At 44.5% G+C, this 16,679-nt stretch overlaps 1 protein-coding gene across 1 annotated transcript in view; it reads right to left on the bottom strand.

The window, feature by feature from the left end:
* Positions 1-16,679, bottom strand: part of LOC126560363 (protein Shroom) — a 301,881-nt gene that overhangs the window by 250,246 nt on the left and 34,956 nt on the right. The gene's annotated exons all lie outside the window — the stretch shown is intronic.

Genomic DNA, 16,679 nt, shown 5'->3' with positions numbered 1-16,679 from the left:
GAGGCGCCAGCTTCGGAACTAGCCAGCGATCGTAAAACAAATTAACCACCAGGAAAGGGTTCGGATGGAGCGACGGGTAGAAAACGTCGAAGTCGTGGGCTTCGCAGTTGACAGAATTGACTCATCTATTCGCGAAGGATGGGTTCAGCTGGGGGAGTGGGCCACAGGTTTTGTTTCCATTTTGCTAGCGGAAGAAAGTTGCGACTGGTGCGAAATTTGTGCAAAACGGCAAACAAATTATCTCATTACCACCCTATCGGAGGTTGGCAAGAGTACCACGACTCGCAATTATGGACGACGGTTGGGTATCCTGTCTTCGCGGTGTCTTCGTCGTGGAAAATGCGCTCCCTACAACACAGCACACAAACTGCAGCATTTTTGACCATAGTCGAGTGAACGATACTTGCTTGCGCTCACCAATTCCCACAGTTATTATTTGGTATTATTTGTGCAGTTTTGTCTGTTTTTGTTTTTACCTTCGATCCAGGGTGAGCTGGTTCAAAATTGTCATCCAATATGAATGGTGAAGGTGAAAAGCGGAAAAAAGGATGAGAATGCCTCGGAAACTCTATCTCAACCTCAGCACAGTTGAACAGCATGCTAGGTGGTGGTTGCGCTTTATCGTAATGAACCGACATTATGTTTATTTATCGTTTCTTCACATTTTCTAGGCCTACTTATTAGAGAACTTGAGGAAAACGGTTTTTTTTCTTTTTGTTATCCTCTGGAAATAATCTCTTTCGGCGAGCTGGTTATTGATCCAGAGATTTTTTTGTAATTGAACTTAACTGGGTATCATATCTTGTCCTGTTAAAGGCGAATTATAAATAAACGGGAGTGACTTTCCTTTTAAAATATGTGATCTTGGTTGTTTTTGCGGATCCATTGTTTTTTTTTAATGATTTTAAACGACAATAGATCTTTTTGCCTTTTTAAAAGAATCATTAAATAATAGATTTTTGGCTTCGCTCAGTTTGAGGCTGTCTGCTATTGATCAATTGACACTTCAGTAATACTCATGACCGCCTGCAAAACAACACAATACAAGATAAAGAAGTTTCTAAATAAAATCGCTCTTCCTTTGCTTTTGACATCAACGAAAGCAAATATGCATATACAGGGGCAATTGGTTCGTATATTGTTTCCACACTTGTATGCCATCTTGTTGTTTCATAAAGAAAAATCCCCCACCCAGTGGACGACCACCATCCATGGCCATAAATCTATCGACCTCGAATCCAAAGCCACGCCACTGACAGCTACTCAACGCTCTCGATTCGCTTGAAACGATACGATTGCGAGGCATATCGGAAAGGACTCACGGTGTTGCCCTTTCGCCGTGCACCAGGGTCCAGCAAGAATAGGATAGGCGCGTGTGTAAGGGAAGGATGTCAATGCGACAACAAGCGACGACAGGACCGTTGGAGGCTTTTTTTGTGTTCCCCTTTTGTGCGTCCTTTTCGAACAAGCGGTGAAACTTGAACCGGCCGGAGGTGGTCCACCATATTCCCTCCTTCTTCCGGTTTCAGAGGGGTTAAAATTATGGCGAACCATTCCGTGCGCGTGATGCTACCGCTGAGCACCACAAAAAGGCATTCCAATCCAGCTCCCTACTTAGCACGATATTCAAATTCTTCTCCGCTGGAGTGTGGAGTTGCACCAGATGAAGTATCCTTTTCGCGCACGATCGTGAGTTCGCGTGCAGGGACGCTGTTTGCTCTATCAGGAAGTTAATTAATCTCTCCGCCTTTTTTTGCATCTCGTGCGGACGTGCGCACACACCAACTCTTCAGAACGATCATACGCCCCAGGTTACGTGCCTTCATGAAACCTCGAGGTCGGGGAATGTATTGCCCTCATCTCCTAGCCATGATCCGGCATGAGCTCCGTGTATCCCTGTGGAAAGTGAAGATCAATTTCAAACCACGACCTCGAAACCACTCTCGTACACCTCAACCGTTTTGTGGCCCTTTTGGACTTCTCCCATTCCCTGTGATCAGTAGAAAAAAAATACCACCCACCCCCCATCTGGGGGCGTATCTTGTTACCTATTTGCAATTTTAATTGCAACTATCTATCCATTTTTATATGCGAATGAGAAGCGGTGATACGCGTGCGATGCGCTTTGCATGATTTACATCTTGTGTGCAATCGTCCTCCGCGCGAAAGAATGTTCAACGCCGAAGGATGCTGATGCCCAGCTCCACGGTACAAGATGTCAGAATTTTCTGCACCTTTCTGCTTCTTCGTGTCGGGCGCATGCAGGCAACCAGCTACCGGGCTTACGATCCCGGTTTGCCGTGGATGATAATAATCGTTGCTTTAAAAGGGCGGACACTCTCCACAACCGTGGAATGTTTGACTTAATCGTACCTCATCTTTGGGAGGCTTTGGAAGGCATTCGCGAGGGGGCGGCAGAACGACACGAAGATTGCTTGTTTGCTGCTACCGTTTTGGGGCCTCTTCCGACGCTAATAAAACCGAAGGATGTACCTTATTTCGGGCTTCCGTGTGTTTTTTTTCTGTTCTGTGGAACGGGCGAGTGGGTGGTTTCGTGTAGAAATCAAAAATACACGAGAAACATACCAGGCGAGCAATAAATTATGGGAAAAAGTACAGGCAAGCCAAACATCTAAGATTAACCATTGAGGGAAGGGATATTGTTTTTTGCATATGGGATAATAAATTGTTTACAGAAAACAACATGACTTTGAACCATTTTTAACTCCAGCAAATCGGCGTTTCCCTTCTACGTGCGCACTACAGTATTGAATGTCAAACAGTCACAAATTAAGCTTAAATGTCCAAAAAAGCGGACAAAACCGATCGATACGACACGGCCGGCTGCATCGTTCGTGAGGGGTTTCAGTCGAATCGAGATCAGTTGGAATTCGTTTATTTTGCTTGTTATTTCTCGTGCTCGGTTAAAAAGATGTTCAAGATCATTCCTTTTCTGGCTGTGGCTGTGTGTTAAATACGCCCACCAAAAGTTCCTCGTCCCAGGCGGATTAAGGATTGTATGGATTACCTAACATGGAAATTTTGTGAATGGTTAAAAAGCAAAAGAAAGGAGTGTGAGAAATCTGGTTTAACGAAGACTAAGTTCGATGAAAGGTCGCTTTATGTTTGCTGGACATTATTTTCATGAATTGTTGACGCTTGTGATAAGCAAACACGATATCGAAATATAGCAGCCTCATGATAATCGACAGACGTCAATCTTCATCCTAGAATTTTGTATGCAGCAATTGAAGAACGGCGCCTAGGAATCAATTTTATTAGTCCAAAACAATCAACAAATAATGAGCAATTGATACTAATCAATTGTATGCTTTGAATTGGTGCACGATAGTCCTGGTTCTGACCCAATGGTCTGGACTGGAAGCACTCCAAATACGGGTAAGATCTACTGTATATCAACAACATGAGTGACCTCCTAATGTTCCTGTTATCAACAGCTGTACGTCCTAAACAAACTCACCCGAGGATTGGGGCTTGCTGGGCTGGGGATTCATTGCTAAAATAAACTAAACACAACAATTTTGCGTCCAACCATCGTAGCCCACCGTGAAATGAGAAAGTACTTGTCCGCCCAGTAATCTCTAGCGATACGTTTCGATTAGCGAAAGAACCAACCCGCCACATACCGCCCGAAGCAGCAGAAAGCAAATCTTTCTCCAGCTGCAGCGCCGTCCAAACGTAAACCAACATCTTCCTATGTCAGGCGCGCAACAACCGGTTGGCCCGATCGATAGTTGATGCATCGATCATGGTTAATACCATTCCCAGCCATGGTGATGCTGGGCACCGACCGAACGACAACTCATCGATCTGTCTCTGCCAACTCATCGCGACATGATAAAGCTCGCGTCGTCCCACACGGCAGTGTCCGTCTCTGCATTTTCCATCGCAGCACACCAAACGAAACGAACGGCCGAAGAAAATTTGTATGTCCCAAACGAGTTCTTGGAGCAGCACCATCGCCGCACGCGCGTATCGGATCCATCAATAATCAAACGAAATGCACACTCGTCCCGACCGTTCGGACGATTGGAGAGCAGGTGAAATGTGCATCCAGCAACCTTCACGGTTGAAGACGTTCGAAGAACGAATTGACAAATTGATGCCTTCCTCTACGTGTACCGGGGGTCCGTACACCGGCCTAGGCTAGATGTTTCACTCACATTGGAAAGCTTTGTGGTCAAGAAAGTCATCGCTGGCAAGTGAGAGAAAGAAAGAGGTCTGATCACGAGACGCACCAAACGGTAGCCGACAAACGAACGCGGTTACCACTGTGTGTGCTTCTTTCATGTGACGGGCGACGGTGTGGCCTAATCGTGCCTGATTGACAGATTAAACATGTTGAGCGATCATGTAACGGACCTAGAGATCTATAAAGGCCCCAGATCCCGTCGCCAGCGAGAGCTTCTGTTTCCGCCGCTAATGAGCTACCGTTAAATCATTATTAAAACGAACGGGTGCGGAGAAGCGCTTGGCAACACTGCTACTGGTAACGCAGGTATGAATCATAAAACGCATCAATAGCCCCAATATATCTCTCCAGAAGGCCGGTTATTTTGAAGCTATCTTTCCCGGGTAATCCATCAACGCGAGGAAAATCGAACCTGCTCCAATTAGTAGCGACATTCAGAATTGGAATTGGAGAGATTTGTTTCTTTTTTCGGTAGGCTATCTAAGGGTACAAAATATTACTCAACTCATTGGAATTTGCTCCAAACACTTCTGATACTCGTCTAGACACCACCCGTATCTATAGGACGTAAGAGAGTCCAAAGAAAACAGACTAAATGGACAACATTATTTTAAGCCCAACATAGAACCACTTACAAATCTCAATCGAATGTATTCTAAACAACCCTACAGTTATATTCCACGTGCTAAACGTGTCGGACATACGATAATATCGGTCCGCGGTCCGTATGGTATGTTTTCCAAATCGATGAACTCCAATTAGCCACGTGACAGGCAGCAAATGGATGGGGACCTGCAGTTGTAAACCGAAGGCATTCGATGCCGTAACATTGGTCAGTCGTACGTACACGGCGCACTCAGATGACGGCAGGCCTCAAACGAGTGTATCTTGGAGTGACCATGCTTGGAATAGCCAATCAGTTGCTAGCCATCTGTTTGGATGAGGTGTTTGACATGTGCGATATAAATTCTAATTACAGTTCGTAGTTTTTATTTTACAATTGTCCATAATATGTTCCAAGTCTGTCGGACAGGCGTCTTGAACAACCACCGACAATTTACCTAATTCGTCGAAAGGTTAACTTAGTTAATCCGGACGGTGGGATACACCTCTCCAAAAACGTCACGCACGATTCTTCTATCTCATCGTCACCACCTCACAGGCGCGACACTCCACTAAACCTCCACAAATGTCTAATGTCTTTCCCCCGGGTGCATACGGTACGTACAAAAATATTCACGCCCGGGTAACACACGATTGATGGAATTTTCGTGTAAAAAGAGGAACGTTTCTTCTACATCGCACAACCTCCAACAAACAAGACTGTAATGACAACACAATAAAATTGAAAAAAAAAATCAACAGACACAGTATTTCTTTGAGGTAAATTAAATTATGCAACTCTCCTCACTGCGTCTGCGTGACTTTCCGGTCGATTCGGATGGTGAGTGGACACCGTTTTCCATACGGCGTCAATATGCGTCTCCACAAGGTGTTACGGTCGTGTGTTACGCTTCAACGGGTGGAACATTTACAACAGCATTCGGATCGGAACTACGTTACTGCGAGCAAGGCGTAACGAGGCACACACTCTTGTTGACACACGATCGATCAGCTGCTGCTGCTGATCACCCAGGTGGAATAGTGCCACCCAAGACCCTCGGGGTCGAGGATCGAGATAAAAAGCATTTCGAATTGAAGGAAGGTAGGCTGAAACGAACGACCTTGGTGCGGTTTGAGGGAAAAAGGAGAAGAAGAAGAAGTAAAACGAGCACATGTCTTGCGAGTCTTTCCCTCCCGAAAAAAATCCGGCCGAAAGAGGTCACTGCTTAAAGATCAGCAACAGTATCGTGATATAATTTATTTGTCAGCTGTAAGCTGTAACGGTCGTATATTGTGTGCTTAAATTGTTATAATCTTAACTGCCTCCCTCGACAAGACTTGCACGTAGATACATTTAATTGAAACACATACATTATGTAGCCCTTCATGGACAGCATCTCATAACTTTGGTGCACTGGTGATTGGTTTTCCAATAATGTACGCGAGTGGTCACAACAGCTCGAGAAAAACAATTTAAACACTCTCCACCCTGAACCACACAAGGTTGCAACACTTCCGTCAGACTGCACACAACAACAAGTGGTTCATAATTCTATCCCGGACATTCCTCTAGTACTGGTAGTACACCAGATCCTTGTCGTTAGCGTTCCAGATCTCTCCCCTGCAACTCTCAAATTGATCAAGGAAACCCTTGGTAGCTCAGTTATCGAAGTACAAACCATTCCAATCATACCATATCCGGTGCCGTAACACGCCACACTATCCTACAATGTAGAGGTCCGTGTAACGCCCGGTCGAAGATATATACGATCACTTCGAGGCGTTCCTGGGTACGGCTGATCATATTTTAGGCTAACAAATTGCTCGCGTCACAAGCGCATAAGAAACACGATGCCACCACCACTACTGTCTGTTTGCTCTGCTCAGTAAGGGAGCTTTCGTTTTTCGACGGCTTCTTTCGATGGCCAGGTTGATCGGTGTGGTCCGGGCTGGATAAAACCGACACGCAAACAAGACGCTTCCGGTATCCGGGACACTGAGGGCACACGTTTCTTCGTCGTCTTGCACCAAAACTTGGGAGCCCGGGAAGTGCAGGAAGCGTACAGTGGAGAGATTGCGTGTGACGTGTTGTCCAGGTTCAGATCCATGGACGCAGCACATTTCATTTCATGCTTTTCTGCAATCAATCGATTGCGCGCGAATAATGTTCAGCAAAGACGAAAGTTGGTGCTAATGGTGGCTAAATTTTTGCGAGTGCACGCATGGGTAGAGATGATTGATGGCAAAAGCGTTGCTTTTTGTTGATACCGCTATTTCCGTGGGCACTTTAGCTTTAAACTTTAAGCTATCATTTTGAGCCACGCAACAGAAATGTGTCCCAGTAATTCTTCTTACTTTTGCAACCACCAAAACTAACCCTTCAAATTCCTCAATGAGCCTAAAGGAGATATTCGTTTGTTTACACAAAACCTAGACCAGCTGTACAAATGAGGAGCCAGCCAACACGTGACGCACGAGAACATAATGTGTGTCCACATCCAGATAACGATTGACCCAGTGCTTCTTCAGTACGGCTTCCCATTCGCTGTCCGGATGGCTTGGTAAACACGCACACCTCCCGACTATCTCCCGGCATCGATCGCAATCGGGCTGATGTGGGGTGAAGGAATTCTTATTTTGGAAAATTGTTTTTACTGTTACCAGCCATTGTCACCCTGGTGTCGTGCGTCGCCAACATACCGACAAAGTAACGGTGTGTGCGAGTGCGTCTGTGTTTTGATGAGGGACGTAAGAAACTGCTGTAGGGTGAGAAAAGTGCTTCCCAATGGGAGAATCATTCTCCCCAAGTATGGGTGGGACAGGAAACCATTTATGCACATCGCTTCTCTTTCTGCTGAGCACAGTTTTGGAACACCAAGAAGTCTACCAAGGGTCTATACCCTTGGCATAACCACAAACTGGAGCATTAGTTGACCATCATGTGGTTCCGAAACAGTGTGTGCTCTGCGGTAGCAGATACAGTTAATTGTAATAGTAGGTTCCGCGACTCTGTCCATCAATCGGTCCCACCAGCTGGAGAGCCAGCAGAAGAATTTGATTTGCTCATCGCCGAAAATGGGCAAGCTTCAAGCTGGAAGACGGCCAAGTTATCCATTTTGCTTCTTATGGTAGCTCTGCTTCGTTCCAGCTCTGATCTGCCCCAATGTAGGAGGGAAATTCTCGTTCGAGTAGTTAGTTTTTTTGCACACAATAACAACACAATCACATAAAATCGCGGCAGTAAAACAATTCATTTCAAGAGCACCCAAATCGTTGTCCAATTTCAAATTGAGCAGATCCGTTCGTTTTTCAGGATGGGGTTGGACGAAGAGGTAATAATTTTGCCTCCACATCAATGATTTATGACCTAGTAAAATCAATTCTACCTCGCTCATTGGTACTGGTGCCGCTGTGTCCATATGCGAACGAGCGGTCAAAAGAATACGGTAACAAATTAGTTTTCATTGGTTCTGTTTTGTACCATGGTAGCTACTACTCCATTTTACGGTGATGCCCTGAAGGCATACAAAGGAATAGGTCACGCCAGGGAAGGCACACTCTACGAGGGGAGGTGATGTGTAATGTGTTGAAATCGAGCATAAATTTTATTATTCGCAAAAAAGAAACAACCACCGCTGGCACCAGGTTTGTCAGCTCCATGTGCTGGTTTGTGGATGCACAATTTAATTAGAGAAAGTTTGTTACAGCATAAACGAACCACTGGGTGAATATCGTGTTGTTTGTTTGAGGAACAATGTTCGCTTTTAGTAGAAGAAATAAATTCTTCCAGCTCACCGTTGTCGTGATCGTCGGGGCGAGGATATAACAAGGATAGTGTTTCAGCTAACACGTATTAGTCCAAATTCCTCCATGAAGCCATACGGGCCCCGCTATAAGAGGATGGAATTTTGCTGGGTGCCTCTTGTGCATAAAAGTATACTAGGTCCAGTACAGCTAGTTGACCAAAGATTAGGATTAACGCTCATTAGTACGCGAACAGACGTTCGGTGTTGGTTCAGCCGACGTCGCGAGTCAAGCGTTAGCGGGTTAGCTACTCTTATTTCTGGGATCTATTAATTCCACGCGACTTCCTTACGTCAGAATGCGTACCGGTGCGTAATCCGGCGTTAAAATTGTTTTTGCTTTCCAGTTTGTGGAGCTACGAACGAAATATTGCATAAAATAGGGTCATCGCACTCAGAACTCTGCAGTAGAGTATTTTCGCATAAAGACCCTTACAAACTGCAATGAAACTACGAATAAATAGATTTTAGAATTTGATTAAAATAGTGACTTATAGGTGACATAGTTGCATAGATGAAGAAACAGTACGAGTAATAGTACTGTACAATGTATGCGAAATAGTTTTATTGGCAATAGGATTCATGGAATCAAGTTTTGATAATATAAATGCTGCAAGGCTTCACCACCATCGATCACCTGTTTGTCTCGGTCGAAACTGAACATTTTCCGTCTGAAGAGTCTGAGTGATGTTTATTGATGAAACATTACCGGCATTTTAACTGTCAACCGTTAGACGTCCCTATCATCGAATCACATATGCTCCTTGCTAGACACTAAGAGACACACAAGGCATAGTAGCAGTTTTGCTAAAATCCTGTCCAAAGAAACCCAACTGCATTCTCCGACGTCCCGTTCGAAACCCGAACCGTATCATCCGTCTCACATTTCTTTCCAGAGAAATCTGATACACATCAGAGACCAGCTCCACGCACACACACACACACACACACACACACACACACACACACACACACACTTCCATTCCTCGTGTCCCAAATTTCGCACAACCCACGTTGACTGGTGGGTTCAATTAATCAATAAAAGGCAAGAATGTCTATCATTTACAATTCAATAAAAATAAGTCAAACGGAAACGGGAGCTCCACCGAGATCGAGAGAGACACACACACAAAGACACGCATCTCTGGTGCGTGGATAGCTTGCTAGCTCTAGTATGCGGTTGGGGCTCTCACCACCTGAAGAGATATGCTGGTGTCCCGTTGGGTTTCGCTGGAGCTCAGAACCGGTCGCCCAAGACGAAAACAAACACGGGTGAAGGTTAGGTGGCGGAGAATCAAGGGCGTTCACAAGCGATCGCCTTGCGATGATGGATATGGGATTGCATGGGGCATCGATCGATAGAATCAAGCTGGAGCGATCTCGGTATCCCGACGCGAAGTGCGCAATGCGACCCTATAAATCATTTCACGTACCGATCTTGGGAATGCAGCATCAACGGGTAACACCGTTCCGGTTGCAATGTCACCCGACCACATAGCAAATACGGTCGCGCGTTTGCGGACGATTCTACCATCGCGGAAGCCGTTTGGATCATTATCAAAGCTAACTGTAGCATCTGTAGCCTGCCCTGGCTTGTTGATGTGCAATAATTCCATCCGCCCATCTGATTCTAACCTCTCAAACCGGGTATGGGGAGTTACGCGAGTATATCTCGCTCTAGGTTTTCTAATCTCACAACGCCGCACGCCTAAACGTAGCCGTTAGCCACGTAAACGTATTTGCTCTGATCGTCCTTAGCATCCAGATTCCACTAGCCGTGTACTGCAACTGCACAGCACGCGATACAATTAAGAGATAATAAATTGAAATCGCCTTTTTTCACCTGATGCACGCAACACACACCCGGGCCGTACATCACCATCAAGGTTGTGCGGGAACAGTTTTAATCGCCCGCGGAAAACGTTTCTCCGGAGGATGGTGTACCGGGAATGGGTTGACGATCCCGTTTTTTTTCTCTACCAGATTGTGCCTTCCATCAATCTTGGGAAAGCGGGTCCCGTTTCCCAACTCCGACCTTCTCATGCAGTTTCGTTTTGCCGACTCGTTTTCTTCGCTGCGAATTGGCTTGCCGAAGAAATGAAGGTGTTGTGCAGAATTTTCCTTCGATTGTTTTGCTGGATGAATGCTGTGGCAGCATCAGACCAGTTTTATTAGATCGTTCAAGGTCACACATACGATGCCTTCGAGCGAGCGTACACAGACGGGATATCTCGCAGATACCGTTAGCAAACACATCAGCAGACGGGTGAACGGTAAACCAAAATGGAAAGATTTCAATCGTCCCAAAGCGACGAACCTCCGCGCACTCTATCGCGGATGCGGTGACGGCCACATACAAGCGTACGTATAAATGAGTGTTCTTCGCACAATTCGCAATTCGTAGCCTTTGCACTCTCTACACTGGGTGGTTCAATACCGTTATGGTTGCCGCGTGGCAAAGCACTTGCTGTAGTTCCTTCCCAAAAACGTTCAAGCGTAATCTGCTCGTTTCCATCAACCAAAAACCCATAATATGCCACCCAGCGGCACACATTGCTAAACTTTTTGCCCTTTCCTCACTTGAGGAGAATAGGAGCATACAAACATACCACCGTAATGAAAATGATTAACCCTCAGCATTTAATAGGCTCCGCTTTACGAGCTCGAGGACAAGTAAATAAAATTAGCCAAATAATTCAAAAGGTACTTTCCGGTGCTGATGAATCAGCAGGGCGCAGCAATGTTTGTGTCCTCGTGTGAAAAATGTTTTCTTTCGATCAATTGTACCAGCGCTGAACTGAAGTGCGTGTGTGCGTGCATGGAGTAATTTATGTCGCAAATTGTGCTAATGATTGACATGTTTAGCTAACCAAATTATGAGACACTTAACGTTCGGAGGCAAAAAAAAGCTTTTCCAAAATGTTTAGCTCAAAACAAATCGAACATTCAAACAACTTTTTTATCGCGCAATCACTCTGCGATTGACAGTTTAATTACATCCGCCGAGCATCAAAAGATAATCTCACACTCTTCTTCTTGCGGTTGCCACGCTAGCCTCCGGCACGAAAAGTGATGCAATCAAAACGTTTAAGCGCATTTTCCATTGATGACCCTGAGTTGGAGAGCGGGAAAATGCCACCAGGTTTTGGCTTGAAAAGTATTTCATTTATCTGTAATCAAAATTGCAACCAATTTGAAGACGCAATCGAGAGACATCCAAGAGCCTTTTTCGACCAAACCAGTGTACCGAATTTCGGGGACTTGTACGTACTTTTCGAGACACGAGGACTCTCCAAATTCTCTGAAAAAACACAATCAGATGAAAGATTTTTAGCTTTTTTAATTGATGCTCTTACCACAACTTTTCAAAAGCGGAACCAACCAACGATCTTGATCTTTGTGAAGCACACTGTTTTTGCATCATTTTGGCTGCCGCTATCGGAAAATCTGTTTTTACAAAAGCGAAAAACGGCAAACCGAAAGCAAAAATGATCGATCCGCAAATCTTCTTTCTGCGATCACATCTACTACTACAACTGCCACTAAAACACAATTAACTGCAACTAGCTATTTGTTAGCTTCTCTTTCTATTGCCCGTTTTGTTTGGCGTTTGGTTTGTTTCTTAAACGGATTTAAATTGGATTCGATTTTTACTTTCGTGTGAAATGCTTTCCCAACTCAGCGTAACAACTGCAACAAAATTAAAAAAAACACTATAAATCGTTTGGCTAATCGAAAAACAACAAGCGGCTCTAATCGATCATAATTTAATTAATTCAACGAAAGTAAACTCTAATTTTATCCACCTCGTTCGTTCGTTTCGGCATGCTCTTCCTGGGTGTTTTTTGGACACGAGCAAACAGTTCGTACGCATCTTTTTTCCATTGCTACTAAGCCTCTCTCCACAAGTTCCCTTTCATGTCTAGTGAACCAGCATTTACACACTATCGTTTAGCCCCGTTGGAAGTGTGCTCGTCTGCCTTAATTCCTTTTTTGGTTTGTTATTGTTTATTTTTTCGCATAATCTCTATCCAACAAGCCTGCCGAGCAGAGGTTTGCCCTTGCACTCGGTAAATGTTTTGTTTCCGGTGTGCAATTTTTGTCCCCTCTCATCCCACCTCCAAATTCCTCCACCTATTCCCCAGTCCGGTAATCGAAATCGGAAGCAAAAGGTTAATGGCAATCGATGCACAATTCTGGTGGAACTGTGGCACACAACAGGGTGGTTGTTTTAGCTGCATTTAATTGCACATGGTATTGAAGGAAAGTGAAATTTATTCCAACTCACTGTACCGGACTGTCGCAATGTTGGAGGGTTTCTATTTTTTGGCTGGCTTGTGTGCGTTATTTATTGTTTGGATGAGTTTTTTTTTTGTTTTTTGCGATAGTCAACAGTTGTTTAACCAGTGCATGCTTGTGTTGTGATCCACTTACGTATGTTTTGTGTTTAAGTTTTGCAAAGGAACACATCACTTAATGCTCTTGCGCTTTACTTTCATAAAAAAGGGGCAATGTTTGTTAAAAATTGATCAAAATTTACTTTGAAATCGCAAATCCCTATCTCAAGATTATTCTCAATTTCAGACAAATTTTCAAATTAATTTTCTCCTTTTTTGGCTTAATTTTATACTCTCAAATAAAGTCAAATACCTTGCACAACAAGTTCCTCATATAGGTCGACCACAACTAAACAAACCCCTTCCAACGCCAACCGCAAAATAAACCAACTTTTATCAGAAAACGTTGACAAGGTATTGACACTGAAAAAACAAAAGTGAAAAACTTAATCTACCAAAACACCCGACAGCCGCATTTCAACACTTCCCTTCAGTAATAAGACGCACCTTCACGCAACGGTGGCACGGACGACGAAAAACAAACTACCCAAAACAAATCGTTTAACGACCTACGCCCGATCGACGATCATTATCAGCAACTGCTCGCACACGGGCTTAACAATCTGTTAATCTTCTGGCCCGATCGATATCAGTCACCAGAATTGAGACAGCAACGAGCAACACTTCCCATCCAACTTTCCATTCAGTTGACCGTCTGGGCTGAGGGTCAATAAATATCGCTGGTAAAACGGGAGGAAAAATTGAGTAACTCAAAGCCATGGCCGAACGGCAGCGGTAGTAGTATTATCGTAATACCAGAGTTGGAGGTTACGGAACACACCGTGTGTGTGTGTGTTTTCCAATTTCATAAAGCAATAAACGTTTATTCGGATCGTTTGGTAGGTCTTGTTTTATCATTTATCGCCCACTAGTGGGTAACGATATGGCGACAGATGCTAGGAGAAGCCCGTAAAAGCTCGCGATAAAGCTTAAATTTCACGATCGTCTCGTACAGCTCTGCTCTGAAGTTAGTCCCAGGAAATGGGACGATGTAAAGCAGGGCGATATACTGTTATAATATACCATTTTTGGTATCGAAATACAGTCTGAGCGCCAAGCAGACAGGGGAAGGAGGGAAAGAGTTCGATCATTCGTGGTAATAATTTAGCAGAAATTACGACCTAACAAACTTCAAAATCTCCGCAACCCAGCACCAGTAGTAGTAACAGCGCCTGCTGTATATCAAACCTAGGGAATAACCTTTTTACGTTCATTTTCTAATGCCGCAGCTACTCTCATACGACAACCGCGCCTCCTAATCGCGTGTCAAACGGCCGCGATGAAGGAGACAGAGTCACACACACGCGTCCAGTATTACGTGGCGTTTGCTGGGCGTACTCTTTCTCTCGCATATGCGGCCCCCGATTAACGAGGCTGTGCAGTGCTAGAAACGAATCTCGGTTAGGCCCTTTCGGTGGACACGCTGATCCACCCTCCGGTGTTACATAAGTGACACTTTTGCGGCAGGCTCCAAATAACCAGGCAAAAGTCCACACCGTACGAAGTTGCACAGTGGTGTGGTCGGGTGGTTGAGGACAAACCTTAATAGTTGCTTGCGTGGGCAGGAGAAGGTTACCGTACGTTTGTGCCCGCTGCAGCCATATTCTCTGGACCTGTCCTGTTTGAGTCACCCAATTTCTCGAATTGCACAGCTTGGTGTTGTGTACAGGTTGCCCCAACTGGTCTAGATTTTAATTTCGCGCACCACTAGGGGTTCCTTCAAAATGTCGAACTTTTAAAGTGCATTAGAATATGGTAGACATAACCTTTTCGCTAGAACACATACACACTCCTACTACTGGGTGCTCTCGAAAAGGATTCAAGACATTATAATGTCTTGCCTCGCCACTTCAAGAATTGAGGTTAAATCTTAGCCATTTTACCGGATTTCAACTCCAAAAATAGCTAACTTCGGTGGAGAGTTGGTGTCAGTTGCGTCCATTTATGGGAAAATGTCGCCCATACGGTGCACACTTCAGAACGAGAGACATTGATCGAGCGAATATGTGTCCACTCGGGGGGATATCTTCTAATCCACAGAAAGATTCAATTCTCACTAGCAACAGCCGATGTCTTGGACACCTTCTGGACGGGAGAGCTCGTGGCAGACTGATCCCTAGACGCAGATTAGATTGATCGAACGATTCTGGTGATGTGGCTCGATCTAACGAAACACTGTTGAAGTGTTGTCCTCTGATCGTGTCCTACCGATGTCTGCACTGTTGAGGTGACATTGCATCACTCGCGCATTAAGGTTCTCCCCCACTATGGACTGTGGACTAAAGTGCACCAATCAACAAATTAAACGTTGCGACATCAAACCATGCGTAGGCTGCTGCTGACTCTGACGCTGATCATCCAGGTCCAGGCTTGCAAATGACGGGTCAAAGATCGCCAAGCAGTGAACGAGAAAAAACCGCAATCAATTTGTACCCTTTGTCCACGGCAAATCGGCCTCATCGCCGATCTCACAGCAGGCATGCAACGTGTGACACCGGACTATACTAAATATTTATTTTTATTTACCCTCTTGATACAGATTTGTCATATGACTCATATGCATACGATCAACTTCATATGGTTCTTTTGCTGTGCGCGTTTGGAGACCGAATGGATCATAACTTTGGTCTTTATGTTACGTCCGCAAAATTGTATTTTTATTACCTCACCCTCATAAAGCTGCAACAACAATCGGCGATGGCTTTTCTTTTGCTCATTGATCAACAACAATGCACACGGTGGTATACTAGGTCACACCCAAACACCCATATAGCAAGAGCCGAATCATTGCTGATAAATCGCCATCTGCCTTCTTGCCTGCCGTAAAAGTGAGAACGTCATAAAAATTTGATCAAAAATCACCCGCTGTAAGCAAATCGGTTTTCGCGAAATCGAAAAACCATTTTACAGCCACAGTTTCAAATTTATAGCCTACTTTGTAAATCATTCATTGCCGTGACTTGGGGACACCACCACACGCGACCGACACTGGTGCGTAGGTTTTTCAAGGTGCATGTTAGTGACAAAATCATTAGACGACATTAAAACTCCAATATGGTAAGAAGTTGTAAATCAAAACTCGCACAATGAAGGGTGGAGTTTATGTGAGAGCTACATTCTACATTCTTCTGACACAAATCATCTTAAGATATCACCTTGATATTAATAATAATAATAGCTAATAAGCTTGATAATTTGAGAAAAAAGCAATAATCAGTCGCTCCATTACTCCATGTCAATCGCGATGTCGCGCGCACCTGATCTCTTAAATACCTTTCATTTTCCAATCTTTCTAGCCAAAATGATGTTGTTGGGCTTGCATGTGCGCACACACGCACACCCAAGTCCCTCCAGTCTGTGGTGCCTTCTCGCGCTGGTTGGGAAACGCATTCAATTAACACTCCATCATTTCTATGATTGTGCCCCGTGTGCTTGCACGCGAATGTTTATAACTTCACCAGAAGGCATAATAAGCCTCCCCTTTCGGGTACTCCGGCCAGCCATATTAAACTCAATTTTCAACCCTCTTCTCTGCAGTACACTCCACTGTTTCAAGGAGCAGCAGTGTTGCACCAACACTGAACACGGACTCACAAGAAGAGTGTTTACTTAATGCTAACAAATTACCCAAAAACCAAACGAAAAACAAAAAATAAATCAACC

Source organism: Anopheles maculipalpis, chromosome 3RL (assembly GCF_943734695.1).
Source record: "Anopheles maculipalpis chromosome 3RL, idAnoMacuDA_375_x, whole genome shotgun sequence".
NCBI classification, from domain to species: domain Eukaryota; kingdom Metazoa; phylum Arthropoda; class Insecta; order Diptera; family Culicidae; genus Anopheles; species Anopheles maculipalpis.
The sequence above is the reverse complement of the archived record's forward strand: the minus strand, read 5'-3'. Positions and strand labels throughout refer to the sequence as shown.